We start from the raw sequence: 17226 nt of genomic DNA on the forward strand, positions 1-17226 counted from the left end.
GCCTGCCAATGCATGATACACAAGACACTTGGGTTTAATCCCTGGGTTGGAAAGATACCCTGGAGGAGGGCATGGCAATCCATTCCAGTATTCTTGCCTATAGAATCCCAGGGACATAGGAGCCTGGTAGACTATAGTCCATGGGGTTGCAAAGAGTCAGACATGACTGAAGCAACTTAGCACCCACACATGGGCTTCCCAGGTGGTTCAGTTGGTAAAGAATCCACCTGCAGATGTAGGAGATTCAGGAGACACGAGTGTGATCCCTGGGTCAGGAAGATCCCCTGGAGAAGAAAATGGCTACCCACTCCAATGTTCTTGCCTGGAAAATCCCACAGAGGAGCATGGTGAGTTACAGTCCATGGGGTCACAAAGAGTCAGACACGATTAGTGACTGACCAAAGAGCATATTATTCTTTGCTCAAGACTGCAATAAAGACAGGATGGCATCAATAACCTCCCTCCTGGAGTGCAGAAGTACAGATTAAAAACCCTCAAGGGCTCCTCTAACAGCCCGCCTTCACAAATCTGTGTTTTCAACAGCAAAAGGTGATGACTTGCCTTTGCTGACCTTATCTAATGAGATGAATCTCCCTTGCACATGCAGAACTATAAACTAAATATTTATTTAACACAAACACGAAACACAATACCAATAAAAGAACTGCCTTGAAAATTTTTTTTTTCCAGTTTCATTTTCCTTTGCCTTAAAATAAGGTTCAGGAGAAGCATTGTGTCAGGGTAACTCAGTCCTATCAGATTAGAGAGGAACATTTGTTTGTACACAATGGGGTCAAGTTTTCCAAAACACACACACATGTGTGCGGCGTTGATAACCTTTCATCCTTCTTGTTGTAAATCACTGGAGGGTTTTACAACAGGAGATTGCCATCTCCATGAAACCTCTGAGCAGGAGATTGCCATCTCCACGAAACCAGTAAGTTCCTAACTCTGTTCTTGTCTCAACCATCTTGGTACTTTCATTTACCACGTGGAGGGGTTTTCCTAAACCCTGGCAAGACAATGCCTGAGGTGTTTTTCAGCTGCCACGGAGGGTGGCCCTGGGGTTGGCTGTGAGACTCCAAGGGCTTGGGCATGGGTCCAAGCCTTACAGTTTTGTGGTCTCACTCTTTATGAGGTAAGATCTGAAATAATACTGAGTCTTCCAATAGCAACAATAATGGGCCAATCAGAGCAGTCTCTGATCACTGCAAGAACAGAGGTCCTGGGCCCAAGGGCCCAAGGCAAGCAACGGAGTGATGGAGGCAGAGACTGGAGGCGACACTCCAGACCCTCCAGGGGCCCCAGGGTAGCACTTATTTCTTTACCATGTGGTTTAAATTATTCCAACATTTTAGTAATTGGCAGGACCCTCTTAGATCTTTGTATTCCCTCGCTTCCCACCTCCCAGTTCCTCCATCTCCCTGACATCAGTCATGGGGTCCTTGGCCAATGACTTCACTTCTCTTAAATTTATATTTTCCTCCCTAGGCATTTTGTTAGAATTTAAGAATAGTGGATGACAGGGAACTATATTCAATAATTTGTAATAACTTATAATGGAAAAGAATATATATATGTATAACTGAATCATTTTGCTGTAAAACAAAAACTAACACAACATTGTAAGTCAACTATACTTCAATAAAAATAATTATTTGCCTATTTTGAAGAAAAGATGTGTGTGCTACTTAAAATGAAAAAAAAATTACAGATTAAAACTTACAGATTAAATATTACATATTAATTAAATATTACAGATTAAAACTCCCTCCCCCCAAATATAGCACACTGGGAAGTCATGGCCATTCCAAGATTTTCTTAACCTGGATAGTCTGACTTTTGTCCTCATCTCATCATGAAAGGGCTTCCCTGGTAGCTCAGACAGTAAAGTGTCTGCCTATAGCGCAGGAGACCCAGGTTTGATCCCTGGGTCAGGAAGATCCCCTGGAGAAGGAAACGGCAACCCACTCCAGTATTCAGGCCTGGAAAATCCCATGGACCAAGGAGCCTGGTGGGCTACAATCCATGGGGTCGCAGAGTCGGACACGACTGAGCGACTTCACTTCACTTCACTTTATCATGAAAAGCATTTTCTAAAGTGTGATATTCTTCACTAATCCTCGTCCTTCCTGGTTTCTTGTTGGTTTCTGACAACACTTAGCTGCTCCTCCTTCATGCCTTCCCCTTTTTCTCCTTCACTTCACTTTGGGGTCTCTCTTCACTTCAGCCTTTTCTCCTTTCCCTCCTCCTATGATTCCGTCCTCCTCATCCTACACCGTCTGAGTGTAGGCTTGCAAACCTCCCCTGGGTCCTTGGCTGATCTCTTTTGACACTCTTAGGGAGCTCGTCCATGTCTATAGCTTTAACTATCCACTTGTATGAGAATCCCCCAAACTTTATTTCCACCTTAGTCACTTTTCTAACATCGTCCCAAATGCACTATTTCCACCTGGGTCTAAATTCAGCTCATCCGGAACTAATGCGTCTCTTCTCTCCTAACCCATCTCTTCCCAGATTGACAAACTGCTGGCTTCTTTCTCCAGGTTCCCAGGCTCACAACCCCGCAGGTATTCTGGGTCACAAGCCTTGCAGGCAGGAATGAGAGGAGCAATTCAGCCATTCACTCAGTCTTGTGAATACCTCCAGCGCCCGCATTTTCTTTCCCTTGGCTGCCATATTGGTGTGGATGGTATCATCTCCTCAGAACCATGATCACCAGAATGACTGCAGCAACCTTCCTCTTTCCCTCCCTGTCCAATATCCAATACCATCTGCCAATTCATTTGCCTAGAACACTATTTGTCATATATTGCTACTATGCCACAGTCAGATACCCTAAACATTTTCAAATGCTCAGAGGAAATCTGGGCTAATTCACCTGGCAAGCATGGTTACCACAACTGAATGTAAACCCAGATCCAACACAATTTTCTTCTGTAACACTTGGAGACAGAACTGGCTGGCTGACCTACTCACAAGCATTTATTGTACCTTCTTTTGCAAAATGTGTCATAAATATTAACACTAAGTATTGGTTGAAGTGATTGCTACCTCTTAACTTATTCTCACACTATTCTTGGCAACCTGAAATGCCCCATTTCTCCCTTCTGAGATTTACTCATTACTTCAGGTCTTTTGTACTCCCTTAGTAGCAACAAGAATTGCTATCATTTATCAAGCTTTAGCTATATGCCGGGCTTCCCTCAGTCAGAAAAGAATCTGCCTGCAATGCAGGAGACCTGGGTTCAATTCCTGGATCAGGAAGATCCCTTGGAGAAGGAAATGGCAATCCACTCCAGTATTCTTGCCTGGAGAATCCCATGGACAGAGAGGAGCCTGGCGGGCTACAGTCCATGGGGTCCCAAGAGTCGGACATGACTTAGCGACTAAACCACCACCACCAGCTATATGCCGGTCATTAGACTGAGCGGTGTACCTGATGTGCTAGGCTCATTTTAATCCTTAAACCCTATATTATTAGAACTATCAGTTATCTCCATTTTACCAACTAAGAAACTGAAACTTGGGCAAATTAAATCATACACCCCAAGTCACACAATAATAACCAATTCTGTTGCTAAATCTGAACTCTTACCCTTTGTGTGGAATAGACTGCATCTCCCTCCCTGGCTACTTCTCTGGCCGTGCTGCTGCTGCTGCCAAGTCACTTTAGTCATGTCCGACTCTGTGCGCCCCCATGGACTGCAGCCTACCAGGCTTCTCCGTCCATGGGATTCTCCAGGCAAGAACACTGGAGTGGGTTGCCATTTCCTTCTCCAATACTTCTCTGGCCGTAGCATGCATATTTTTCTGTAGCTCTATTGCGGTTTTTGTAGCACAGCATAGTTATTAGGCATATGGACTGGTCAGACTGCCTACTTGCCAGCTTTCTGTGTCTCGGGCAACTTAGTTAAAATTGTGTGTCCTTTTGTCTATAAATTAGGTATTATAATAGAAACTGAGACATGGGATTATTGAAATAACTACATGACTTAACCACCTTTGTAAAGTACTGAACACAGTGCCTAGCACAAAATAAGTACTCAGTAAACATTACCTGTTATTATTAAAATCCCCAGGGCCAGTGTTTTGCTTTCTGTTAAGAGTGGAGAGGGCAATGGCACCCCACTCCAGTACTCCTGCCTGGAAAATCCCATGGATGGAGGAGCCTGGTGGGCTGCAGTCCATGGGGTCGCTAAGAGTCGGACACAACTGAGCGACTTCATTTTCACTTTTCACTTTCCACTTTCATGCATTGGAGAAGGAAATGGCAACCCACTCCAGTGTTCTTGCCTGGAGAATCCCAAGGACGGGGGAGCCTGGTGGGCTGCCGTCTGTGGGGTCACACAGAGTCGGACACGACTGAAGTGACTTAGCAGCAGCAGGAGTATTAACTGATTAAAGGAAAGGATTCTCTGTCTTTGTAATTCCACAGCTCTTTGCACATCTATCAGTATAGATGCTTCTACTAAGTTGTGACTTTAAAGGTTTCACTTTTGTGATTATCTTTTAGGAAACGGGCAAGACTCCAATTATTTTAACCATCATCACCACAATCAGGCAATGTGAGTTGAAATGCTGAGTTGTGTGAATTCATAGCATCCCCATAGTGAACACAGATACTTAACTCAACAAGCCTTCCTAAAGCACCTACTCTGGGTTGAAACTCCTGGCGAAACTGAGCCTGAGAGGGATCCCACTTAGAGACAAAGATTACAGCAATGAGCGATACTAATTTGGACTCTATGAGAAATGTTGGCAGGGAAGTTTTCTAGGGGCATATTTTCTGATTTAAAAAAAAAAAAAAGCTCTGAAAAACAACAACAACAAAAACCCAACTCTGATTTATTTTCTACCCATCTATATAGATCAGTCCAGAAAGTGGCAGATCAGGCAAAAGATAACTAGTATTTCTTTTTCTGGGAATTGAGACACATGTTAAAGTGACATTGAATAAAAGGATGACCCCCTCCCACCATAGTCATTTGGCAGCAGAAGAACACATCCTGTTTACCTAGAACATTTCATCAGATTCTGTAAACTCTGCAAGTAACAGGGAGCCAGTGACTCTGCATGGAAGCCAGTGGGGTTGTTTCAGTTGAAACTCGAAAGGTAGGGCCATGTCTGGGGAGCTGGAGTTGCCTCCTCATTCTCACCTGCAGATGTGTGTGGGGGGCGGGGGCGGTGGGGGGTGGCGTTCCACTCATAAACAGCCACAGCCAGGATCCTAAAACAGGATGCTCACCCCTGCTGGCGCTTCTGGCCCCAGCTTCTGGGCGACCTGAAGCAGTATTACTTCTGCTTCACTATTTAGACTTTGTCTCTTACGGTTTGGACTCAGTGGTTCTCAACCTTCACTGCATAAAAGAATCACTTTGGAGATTTACAAACAAAACCAACCAAGCAAAACAGCATGAGATTTCCCTAGAGATTCTCACTCAGTTGTTCCAGGGAAGTGTCTGGGCACCGTTTTCTTTTGCTAAGTTGCTGAGGATGATGCCAATAAACGGCAGGTGTTAGAATGTGCTCAGATCTGGACCAGGCAATAGCTGAATCTACCTACAGACTTCCAGCACAACTGGGAACCCGTGCTGCTCCAAAACTGATAGAATCCAGCAATCGCATTCATTCTCTACTCTATATGATTTTCACCCTCATGATGTTATCAACCTCTTGGTTGGAAAGGCAGAGATCTGCGCTTCTTCTCATTCCAGTGCCCCTGGAATTCTGAGCTCCTCAGTTTCATATTTCATAAAATGGGAACAAGCTACCTGCTTTACCTGTGATGAGTGAGTTGAAAGAGAAGGAGGTCTCTGTCAGGGGCTAGCACTGTGCAGTAGGGTGAAATGATTCATCAAAATACCCAGAGAAAGAATCAACGTGGGCAAATTTAACAAGATGGTCAAGAAAGCACCAGAGAATGTCCAAAATCAGAGCCAACTGGCCCTCTAGTTTGGAGTAGAGAAATCTTGGGAAGGGCAAGAAAATGCCTAATAGCAGTTGAAAAGTACTTTGTGATTATTCTTAGACTTGGCATTGCTCATGTAACTTCATTGCAGATCCTCTCCCCATGACCCATACTCATTTGTTCATAGTATTTTATTTCTTATTCACTTGTCTCATAATAATGAATAGAAGGAAAAAACTTAAAGGCCATCTTTTTACAGAAAGCTAAAAGAAATAGAAAGTGAACCCACATTTTAAATACATCTATTATTCATTAAGAAAGGAAATCTCTCCCATTGTCCCCCCATTTCCCTAGAGCCAACTACTTAATCTAGCTGGCTAGCTGTCATTTATATATCTATAAATCCATCCATCTATTCAGTTACTCTTCTTTTATTTTCCAGAACAGAATACCTTTGATGGACTTCAAGAGAGAAGCCCAAACTACTAGTTGAAAATTCTAGAATTTAATCCATGGGAGGTTGTTACAAATACTATGCATTGTCCAAGCCAAAACCAACACATAAATAACAATGGTAAAAATGAAAAAAAAAAAAAACTATTTCAAGCTTTTCTAAATATTAAAACAACTGCTCACATTCCCCATGTATTATTTTTTTCTTTACAGTGAGGGGAAGGTATTGTTAAAGACCAATACATGGATCTGACAATGAGAATTTCTTGTACTCCTAAGTGCCCTGGCTTGCCCTAAGAGCTGGGAAGACAGAAAAATCAGTCACTTACCACCATCTAACCACCATCTAACTGGTAAGATAGATGGCAAACAATTGAGTGGATAACATTGGGGAGGGAAGGAAGCTAATACATATGGGGCATGTGGGGTTTGAAAAATTGTGAGACATATTCTGTTATAGTAAGAATATAACCATGCATTACATGCATCATTCAAAAATGAAAGTCCAGAAACATTAGCTCTTTATGAAGGGAAAAACTGAGCCACGTTGAAGTGGTATGACCCCGCTTTCTGCAAAGTATTAGAAAACACAGTTGAAGCAAACCACACACCACAGGGCAACTCCTCCTTTCTAGAACACTTGAGGCAAGCCTGCCTGCTCTTGATCCCAGTGCTTTATCTGACCTCCTTCCCAGAGCTGACTCGCAAACCCCGTTCCATTCAGTAGCTGGGTAAGGAAGGGGGTAGCTTACATTTTACGTTTCCAGACTGCCTAGGACCCGAGAATACCTGCACACCTCCTGCTACATGCAGGGTAGCCTCCCCGGCTGCCTGGCGTGGAAATCCACAGCAAGCAATTTACGAACCTTCTGGTCTCTATGGTATTTTCTGGCTCAGGGATGGGGAAACTCATTAAAAAGATAGAAAACGGAAAGCTCTTTATATTATAGAGGAAATCCTAAAAGCACCCCAGCTCACTGCTGGACACTCCATCTTCCTAAACACAATCTCATCGACTTGACCAACAGCCGCACGCCCGATGCCCTAGCCAGCCGTGCTTTGTGCTTGCAACATGCAAGTCACAGCTACAGAAAAGAGGATTGTAACTGAAAAGTGCCGTAATAGGAGCCTCAGAGTGACCTAGGTGCCCCTGAGTTCTTACTACCAAAAGAGACAAACGCCAGTAGGAGAAATGCCTGTTACCTGCCCAGCACCGTCGTTCCCAGGCCGGCTCTGGCTCCGATCAGACGTCTAACAAAGTTCCAGCTCTCTGCTATGAGGCCACTTGCCCCGCAGCCTCATGCTCGACGAAGGGCGAGCCAAGCTGGGCTCATGAGGAGGGCTCAGGCAGGACTGGGAGCTCCGAGCCAAGCTCAGCCTCCTCTCGGACCGGTGCCTCCCTGCCGTGGTCCTCCCAGCCTCACACAGCCATCCCCAACGGCTCGCCGCTGTTTGAAAACAAGAAGTGATTTCCTGGTCCTCTTCCCCAGATGGTGTGTGCTATTTCCCTCACGCCCATGGGAAGTCCTTCAGATCCTTCTTATCTGGAAACCTATTCACTGAGTAGCCAGACTTGTTTGGCCAAAGCCCCTAATCCTCGCTTTCCTTTCTTTAGAGAAAAAACTTCAGAAAACGAAACCAAAGAGAGTCCGCAAATGGGGTTGAGCTTATGGCCAGTGTAGGATGCCTGGTTTAAACCTTTGAAAGATGCCCACTAAATGAGACTGTGTTTTCAGAGTGGAAAGAAAATTAAAATGATCAATGAGCGTCATTTCTAGCAGCACCAAGAAATCAGAGATTTTAGAAGTCCTGAACATGGAAAAACCTAGTGAAATCATTTGGTGCTAGCCCTGGGTTTTTGGGAGGGCTGCCCTTCAAATTCACCACATTCAGAGGTATGTAGTTCTTCCAGATTTTCCAGGGAAAGTCTGAAATATTTGTGAATATTTGTGCATCAAATTACAAATTCTGTAACATTTAACCTATTGTCTCAGTTAACACTAATGTTTAAAGATAAGGAGATACATGGAAAAAGGCAGGCTGCGGTTGATTTGTTGGGTTTAAAGATGAATGAGATGAAGCAATTATACTGCAGTAAAAAAAAAAGATGAATTAGAATTAGAGTTCTTGAGATGAAAGTGACCTATCCGTCCTCATTTTACAAGCAAGGAAACCAAGATCCAGGGAGAAACAGTGACTTTCCCAAGGTCAGAACACAGATGGGAAGTGACAAATGGTCACCTCATTGTTCTTAAACATCTCTCTGTGTGGAATACTCTTCAACTTCCTACTCTGAAGCCCTTCCCACAGAAAGCCTGATGAATGGGCCCTCGCCTAGGGCCCAGGAATCTGCATTGTAAGTGCCCCAGTAAAAAGGGCATCCCCAGACTGCACTGAGAGATACCCTCCTAATGTCAGGACAGTGTAAGGACACCAGAGTCAGACTGCAGGGATTCAAACCATAGGGCCACTGATTCCTATTTATGTGGCCTTGGAGATGTTATGAGACCTCACTGACACTCAGTTTTATTATGTGTGAAAGTGGAATAATAATACTGCTGAGGCTGTGAAGGCTCTAATAAAAGCCTGGCATGGAGGATGAACTCCAGAACTGGAGACCTGGGCTCGAATCCTCCAAGCTCTTGGATCTTCCCTCTCCCACATCGTCTCCCTTCCTCCTGGCCAGCCTTCCCTTCCAGCCAGAGCTCCCATCCTGTAGGCATGTCAGTAACTACTTGTCATATTCAGGCTGGGGACAAGGGTGAAGTGTTTGGCGAAATGAGGATGAACCTTCAAAATATTGGATTGGCAAACATTTTGTTCGAGTTTTTCTGCAACCTCTTATGGAAGAACCCAAATGAATTTTTGGCCAAGTCAACATTATTATTCCACTTCTTGGTACTGATTCTCAGTTGTATTCTCCAGCCCATTCCACACCAGCATGGGAGATGGTGGTGGCTGCCCCCAACAGCTGACCCTCACCTCTTCTCTGCTGCCAGCCTGGGCCTGGTTATGTGCTCAGGGGTGCACTGTGATAGGTTTAAAGTGCAGTGACATCATTCTCCTTGCTAGACCCTGGGATATGCTTAGACATATGGCCAGATGTGGATGTATGTCACCTCTGGATTTACTATCAATGGCAAAATGTGTGTGCATGCTCATGTCCGAGTCTTTTGTGACCCCATGGACTGTAGCCCTCCAGGCTCCTCTACCCACGGAATTTCCCAGGCAAGAATATTAGAGTAGGTTTCCATTTTCTCCTCCAGGGGATCTTCCCAACCCAGGGATCATTGACAGGCGGATTCTTTACCCTTGAGCCACCTGGCACAATAAAGGGCCTTATTATTTAATCCAGTACTAACTGCCCTACCTGTAGTAAAGTGGTGAATCATTATGAAAAATAAATCTTTTCTTTCTATAGAAAACACTCATGACACAGTAAGTCAAATATACTTCAATTAAAAAATAATTCTATAAAAATAAATAAAATACTACCCTTGGCCAGTAAATAAATAGTAAGACACATAGATACAGAATCAAAAAAGCTTAAATCATATTTTAGAATATAGTCAATCCTTGGACAATGTGTATGGGTCTACTTGCATGCTGATTTTTTTTTTTTCACTTAAATGCATACAACTGTGTGACATGACCCACAGTTGCTTGGATGACTCCTTGTATCTGAAACCAGGATACAGAGTAACAATTGTAAAGCTAGGTGCAGATTTTCAGCTATGCAGAAGTGATTATCCTTAAACCTGTGTTGTTCAAGGGTCTACTGTATTCTAAATTTCTTGTGCTAAATATTTGCAGTACTGACTTTTCCTATACAAAATGGACAAAGATATTCCAGATTCATTTTTACACTAAACACCTATAATATTAAATATAGGTAGTAGAAAACACCTGGGTCTTGAAAACCCAGAGTAACCTGGGGTGAATCGTGTGGACACCAGATCTGCCCACTCATAGTTCCTCAGAAACTTACTTGGTTATTTCATCTTTCCGGGCCTCGGTTTTCTCATCTGCAAAATCAGAGTAATAATAAGAACTACCTCAGGGTTGTAGGGAAGATTGCATGAGTTCCACACCTGTAAAAATGCTTATGAAAGTGCCTGGCACTTAGTAAGCATGTGTTAAGTGTTGGCTATTGTTATTGTTATTATAGCATCACCAATTCCATGGACATGAATTTGAGCAAATTCTGGAAGATAGTGGAGGACAGAGGAGCCTCCAGTCCATGGGGTCACAAGTAGTCGAACATGACTTAGTGACGGAACAATAAAAATGTTATTTCTGCAGGAAAGAGATTTTTGTTGTAATAACATGGAGGGATTTGGTACTGCCTTTGCCTTTTGCTTTCTGCTGGCTTTGCCTCTGGTTCCACAAAGACTGGCACTTTGAAAATGCCTCCAAAATATATCTTCTTGTCTCTGTCATGAGATTTGGTTCCTTTGGGGGTAGCTTGAAAAGTTGGCTTAAAGCTCAACATTCAGAAAACGAAGATCATGGCATCTGGTCCCATCACTTCATGGGAAATAGATGGGGAAACAGTGGAAATAGTGTCAGACTTTATTTTTGGGGGCTCCAAAATCACTGCAGATGTTGACTGTAGCCATGAAGTTAAAAGACGCTTACTCCTTGGAAGGAAAGTTATGACCAACCTAGATAGCATATTCAAAAGCAGAGACATTACTTTGCCAACAAAGGTCCATCTAGTCAAGGCTATGGTTTTTCCAGTGGTCATGTATGGATGTGAGAGTTGGACTGTGAAGAAGGCTGAGTGCCGAAGAATTGATGCTTTTGAACTGTGGTGTTGGAGAAGACTCTTGAGAGTCCCTTGGACTGCAAGGAGATCCAACCAGTCCATTCTGAAAGAGATCAGCCCTGGGATTTCTTTGGAAGGAATGATGCTAAAGCTGAAACTCCAGTACTTTGTCCACCTCATGGGAAGAGTTGACTCATTGGAAAAGCCTCTGATGCTGGGGGCAGGAGGAGAAGGGGACGACAGAGGATGAGATGGCTGGATGGCATCACTGACTCTATGGACGTGAGTCTGAGTGAACTCCGGGAGTTGGTGATGGACAGGGAGGCCTGGCGTGCTGCGATTCATGGGATCGCAAAGAGTCGGACACGACTGAGTGACTGAACTGACTGAACTGAACTGAGTGGATTAGTGTAAGTGTAGATGAATGACACCAGCTGTGCTGGAAGGAATGAAGAAAACATAGGAGGAAAACCAGTTGTATAGCATAGGGAGCTCAGCTCAGTGCTCTGTGATGACCTAGATGGATGGAATTGGGGGTGGTGGTGAAAGGGAGGTTCAAGAAAAAGGGGATGTATGTATACATATAGCTGATCCACTTACTTGTTCAGCAGAAACTAACACAACATTGTAAAGCAATTATACTCCAAAAAAAGAGGAGGGGCGGTCACTAAAAGAATGTTGCAGGCTCAGAGCTTTGGAAAGCAATTGCAAGAGAGGATTGAATGTCTGATAGCGGAGTTTACCCAGTCCGGGAGAGGAAAGCTCAAAGACCTTCAGAAAAGAGGGTCATTCATAGAGATGTGGATGAACCTTGAGTCTGTCATACAGAATGAAGTAAATCAGAAAGAGAGAAATACTTTATATTAACACATGTATGTGGAATCTAAAAAAAAAATGATAAAGCTTATTTGCAGGGCAGGAATAGAGACACAGAGTAATGGACATGTGGACGCAGGGTGGGAAAGGGAGAGTGTGATAAACTGGGAGATTGGGAATGACGTGTATACACCGCTGCCTACTCACTTCAATTGGGTCGGACTCTGTGCGACTGTATAGGCTTCAGCCCTCCAGGCTGCTCTGTCCATGGGGATTCTCCAGGCAACAATACTGGAGTGGGGTGCCATGCCCTCCTCCAGGGATCGAACCCAGGTCTCCTGCATTGCAGGCAGATTCTTTACTGTCTGAGCTACCAGAGAAGCCCAAGGATACTGGAGGGGGTAGCCTGTCCATTCTCTAGGGGATCTTCCCAAGCCAGGAATAGAACCGGGGTCTCCTGCATTGCAGGAGGATTCTTTACCTACTGAGCTATCAGGGAAGCCCCATGTATACAAGTGTAAAACAGATAGCTAGTGGAAAGCTGCTGTACAACACAGGGAGCTCAACTCAGAGCTCCCTAGAGGGGTGATGGGGAGGGGGAGAGGTGGGAGGGAGGTCCAAGAGGGAGGGGATATATGTACATGTATAACTGATCTTCTTTGTTGTACAGCAGACACTAACACAACAAGTAAAGCAACTGTCTTCAATAAAGTAAGAGTAACAATGTGGGGGACCTTGACTTGGATACGTCTTGCCTTAAAAAACACCCTGCTGTCTGAGTCAGATCCTGGGTTCACACTTTGGAAATGCTGTCTTTTTCCTGTTTGCCTTGGGTTGTGGGGCGCCGTCGACTCCGACATCAGACTGGGCGTCGTCAAGGTGGCTGTCCATTTGCCTCCCTGAGGAGCAATTCCTCTCTCACCCACCGTCCTGTTTGTTGCTAGGAACACTCCGTGCTGTGGCACTCTCTTCACAATGAAAACAAAGACCAATAAAAAATGGAACCACCATATGGTCTCGGCTGCAACCCAGAGGCCAGTGCTGATGGGAAGACTTTGCCCTGTCACAGCTACAGCTGCTGTTCGCTGGGAAAGAGCCCTTGTCTGAGTTCTAAGATGTTGGAGTTGGTGGCAAGTTGAAACCAGACTTTTGCCTGATTGCGATGGTGCAGCTTGAGTAACTAATTCAACTAGTCATGTTATCGACATTTGTGTTAGTATGAGGCATCACTTATGACTTGAGGGGTTAGCCTCATTGGAGATAGAGTTATTTGCTCAGGCAGAAATGTAAGCACCGAGTAAATGTGTCTTTCCTGGAACATTCCAGGCTGTGTCATGCTTTTGCCCTTCCCCCTTCTTCATCTGGCTAACTTTTAATCTTCAGTTAAGTAGCAGATGTTATTTCTTCCAAAGACTTTCCCACCCTTCCCAGGCTGAGTCAAGTATTTTTTCTCCCTGACCTCAAATGAGGAGGTATGTGTGTTTCTGCAGGTACCACACTACACTCAAATGATCATTTTAATGAATTGACTGTAAGTGCTTTGAGGGCTGGACCTTGTCTTAGGTATTGTATGCCCAGATCCTTGTTCAGTGTTGGCACGTCCTAGGTGATCCAGAAAAGCAAACAAAAGGACTACCCCATGATCCAGCAATGCGACTCCTGGATATACATCCAAAGAAAACCATAATTTGAAAAGATACATGCACCCCACTGTTCTTAGCAGCACTATTTACAAGTAGCCAAGACAGGGAAGCAACCTAAATGTCCATCAACAGATGAATGGATAAAGAAGATATAGTACATATATGTAGTAGAATACAACTCAGCCATAAAAAAACAATGAAATAATGCCACCTGCAGCAACTTGGATGGACCTATAGATTATCATAGTAAGTGAAGTAAGCCAGGTAATAGCAAATACATGATATCACTCATGCGTGGAATCTAATTTTAAGAATGATATAAATTAACTTATTTACAGAACAGAAACAAACTCTCTTATTTCGAAAACCAAAAATTTCGTTGCCAAAGGGGAAATGTGGGGGGAGGGATAAATTAGGAGTCATTAATATACACACACTGCTATATATAAAATAGATAACCAGCAAGCACTTACTGTATAGCACAGGGACCCCTACTCAATAGTCTATTATAACCTATTTGAGAAAAGAGTCTGAAAAAGAATGACTATGTATATGCATGTGCGTGCTCAATCTCTCAGTTGTGTCTGACTCTTTGTGACCCTTTGGACTGTAGCCCACCAGACTGCTCAGTCCATGGGATTCTCCAGGCAAGAATACTGGAGTGGGTTGCCATGTCCTTCCTCTAGGGGATCTTCCTGATCCAGGGATTGAACCCGCATCTCCTGTGTCTCCTGCATCGCAGGTGAATTCTTTACCTGCTGAGCCATCAGGGAAGCCCCGAATATGTGTATCAGTTCAGTTCAGTTCAATTCAGTGGCTCAGTTGTGTCTGGCTCTTTGCGACCCCATGAATCGCAGCACACCAGGCCTCCCTGTCCATCACCAACTCCTGGAGTTCACCCAAACTCATGTCCATCGAGTCAGTGATGCCATCCAGCCATCTCATCCTCTGTCGTCCCCTTCTCCTCCTGCCCCCAATCCCTCCCAGCATCAGAGTCTTTTCCAATGAGTCAACTCTTCCCATGAGGTGGCCAAAGTATTGGAGTTTTAGCTTCAGCACCAGTCCTTCCAATGAACACCCAGGACTGTGATCTCCTTTGGAATGGACTGGTTGGATCTCCTTGCAGTCCAAGGGACTCTCAAGAGTCTTCTCCAACACCATAGTTCAAAAGCATCAATTCTTCGGTGCTCAGCTTTCTTCACAGTCCAACTCTCACACCTGTACATGACCACTGGAAAAACCATAGCCTTGACTAGATGGACCTTTGTTGGCAAAGTAATGTCTCTGCTTTTGAATATGCTATCTAGGTTGGTCATAACTTTCCTTCCAAGGAGTAAGCATCTTTTAATTTCATGGCTGCAGTCACCATCTGCAGTGATTTTGGAGCCCAGAAAAATAAAGGCTGACACTGTTTCCTCTGTTTCCCCATCTATTTCCCATGAAGTGATGGGACCAGATGCCATGATCTTCGTTTTCTGAATGTTGAGCTTTAAGCCATCTTTTTTACTCTCCTCTTTCACTTTCATCAAGAGGCTCTTTAGTTCCTCTTCACTTTGTGCCATAAGGGTGGTGTCATCTGCATATCTGAGGTTATTGATATTTCTCTCGGCAATCTTGATTCCAGTTTGTGTTTCTTCCAGTCCAGCGTTTCTCATAATGTACTCTGCATAGAAGTTAAATAAGCATGGTGACAATATATAGCCTTGATGTACTCCTTTTCCTATTTGGAACCAGTCTGTTGTTCCATGTCCAGTTCTAACTGTTGCTTCCTGACCTGCATATAGGTTTCTCAAGAGGCAGGTCAGGTGGTCTGGTATTCCCATCTCCTTCAGAATTTTCCACAGTTTATTGTGATCCACACAGTCAAAGGCTTTGGCATAGTCAATAAAGCAGAAATAGATGTTTTCTGGAACTCTCTTGCTTTTTCCATGATCCACCGGATGTTGGCAATTTGATCTCCGGTTCCTCTGCCTTTTCTAAAACCAGCTTGAACATTTGGAAGTTCACGGTTCACATGCTGCTGAAGCCTGGCTTGGAGAATTTTGAGCATTACTTTACTAGCGTGTGAGATGAGTGCAATTGTGCGGTAGTTTGAGCATTCTTTGACATTGCCTTTATTTGGGATTGGAATGAAAACTGACCTTTTCCAGTCCTGTGGCCACTACTAAGCTTTCCAAATTTGCTGGCATATTGAGTGTAGTACTTTCACAGCATCATCTTTCAGGATTTGAAAGAGCTCAACTGGAATTCCATCACCTCCACCAGCTTTGTTCATAGTGATGCTTTCTAAGGCCCACTTGACTTCACATTCCAGGATGTCTGGTTCTAGGTCAGTGATCATGCCATCATGATTATCTGGGTCGTGAAGATCTTTTCTGTATAGTTCTTCTGTGTATTCTTGCCACCTCGTCTTAATATCTTCTGCTTCTGTTAGGTCCATACCATTTCTGTCCTTTATCAAGCCCATCTTTGCATGAAATGTTCCCTTGATATCTCTAATTTTCTTGAAGAGATCTCTAGTCTTTCCCATTCTGTTGTTTTCCTCTATTTCTTTGCATTGATTGCTGAGGAAGGCTTTCTTATCTCTCCTGGCTATTCTTTGGAACTCTGCACTCAGATTCTTATATCTTTCCTTTTTTCCTTTGCTTTTTGCTTCTCTTTTCACAGCTATTTGTAAGGCCTCCTCAGACAGCCATTTTGCTTTTTTGCATTTCTTTTCCATGGGAATGGTCTTGATCCGTGTCTCCTGTACAATGTCACGAAACTTATTCCATAGTTCCTCAGGCACTCTATCAAATCTAGTCCCTTAAATCTATTTCTCACTTCCACTGTATAATCATAAGGGATTTGATTTAGGTCCTACCTGAATGGTATATTGGTTTTCCCTACTTTCTTCAATTTAAGTCTGAATTTGGCAATAAGGAGTTCATGATCTCAGCCACAGTCAGCTCCTGGTCTTGTTTTTGCTGACTGTATAGAGCTTCTCCATCTTTGGCTGCAAAGAATATAATCAATTTGATTTCAGTGCTGACCATCTTCTGATGTCCATGTGTAGAGTCTTCTCTTGTGTTGTTGGAAGAGGGTGTTTGCTATGACCAGTGCTTTTTCTTGGCAAAACTCTTAGTCTTTGCCCTGCTTCATTCCATATTCCAAGGCGAAATTTGCCTGTTACTCCAGGTGTTTCTTGACTTCCTACTTTTGCATTCCAGTCCTCTATAATGAAAAGGACATCTTTTTTGGGTGTTAATTCTAAAAGGTCTTGTAGGTCTTCATAGAACCATTCAACTTCAGCTTCTTCACCTTTGCTGGTTGGGGCATAGGCTTGGATTACCATGATATTGAATGGTTTGCCTTGGAAACGAACAGACTATACCTCACTTAATTCCTCTTCTTCTTTCCACGTTGCTCCAGCTGTGCTGGCCTCCCTGTGAGCCACCATGTTCCATCCCAGAGTCTTGGCACTGGCTGTTCCCTCTGCCTGGATGCTCTTAGCTCAGATATCCTCCTGTCTCACTCCTCACCTCATTCCTACCTTGCTCCAAACACTGTTTTCTTAGTGAGGGCTTCCCGGACCACCATATGTCACATTTTAGCCCTCCCAACCCCCTTCCCTGATGAATTTTTTCCATATCATA

The 17226-nt window shown here is 43.9% G+C and overlaps 1 protein-coding gene across 6 annotated transcripts in view; it reads right to left on the reverse strand.

The window, feature by feature from the left end:
- The window catches only part of ADGRF5 (adhesion G protein-coupled receptor F5), a 112774-nt gene that overhangs the window by 67618 nt on the left and 27930 nt on the right, over positions 1-17226 (reverse strand). For 2 of the 6 annotated variants that reach the window (XM_019985741.2, XM_019985739.2), the window contains exon 1: positions 7568-7923. The exons of 1 other annotated variant lie outside the window; for it this stretch is intronic. The gene's annotated coding sequence lies outside the window, so the exon portion shown is untranslated. Of the gene's footprint in view, positions 1-7567; positions 7925-17226 lie in introns of those variants that run through there. 3 more of the 6 variants (XM_019985744.2, XM_019985743.2, XM_019985742.2) reach the window with 2 other exon arrangements.

Source organism: Bos indicus, chromosome 23, assembly GCF_029378745.1.
Source record: "Bos indicus isolate NIAB-ARS_2022 breed Sahiwal x Tharparkar chromosome 23, NIAB-ARS_B.indTharparkar_mat_pri_1.0, whole genome shotgun sequence".
NCBI lineage: Eukaryota > Metazoa > Chordata > Mammalia > Artiodactyla > Bovidae > Bos > Bos indicus.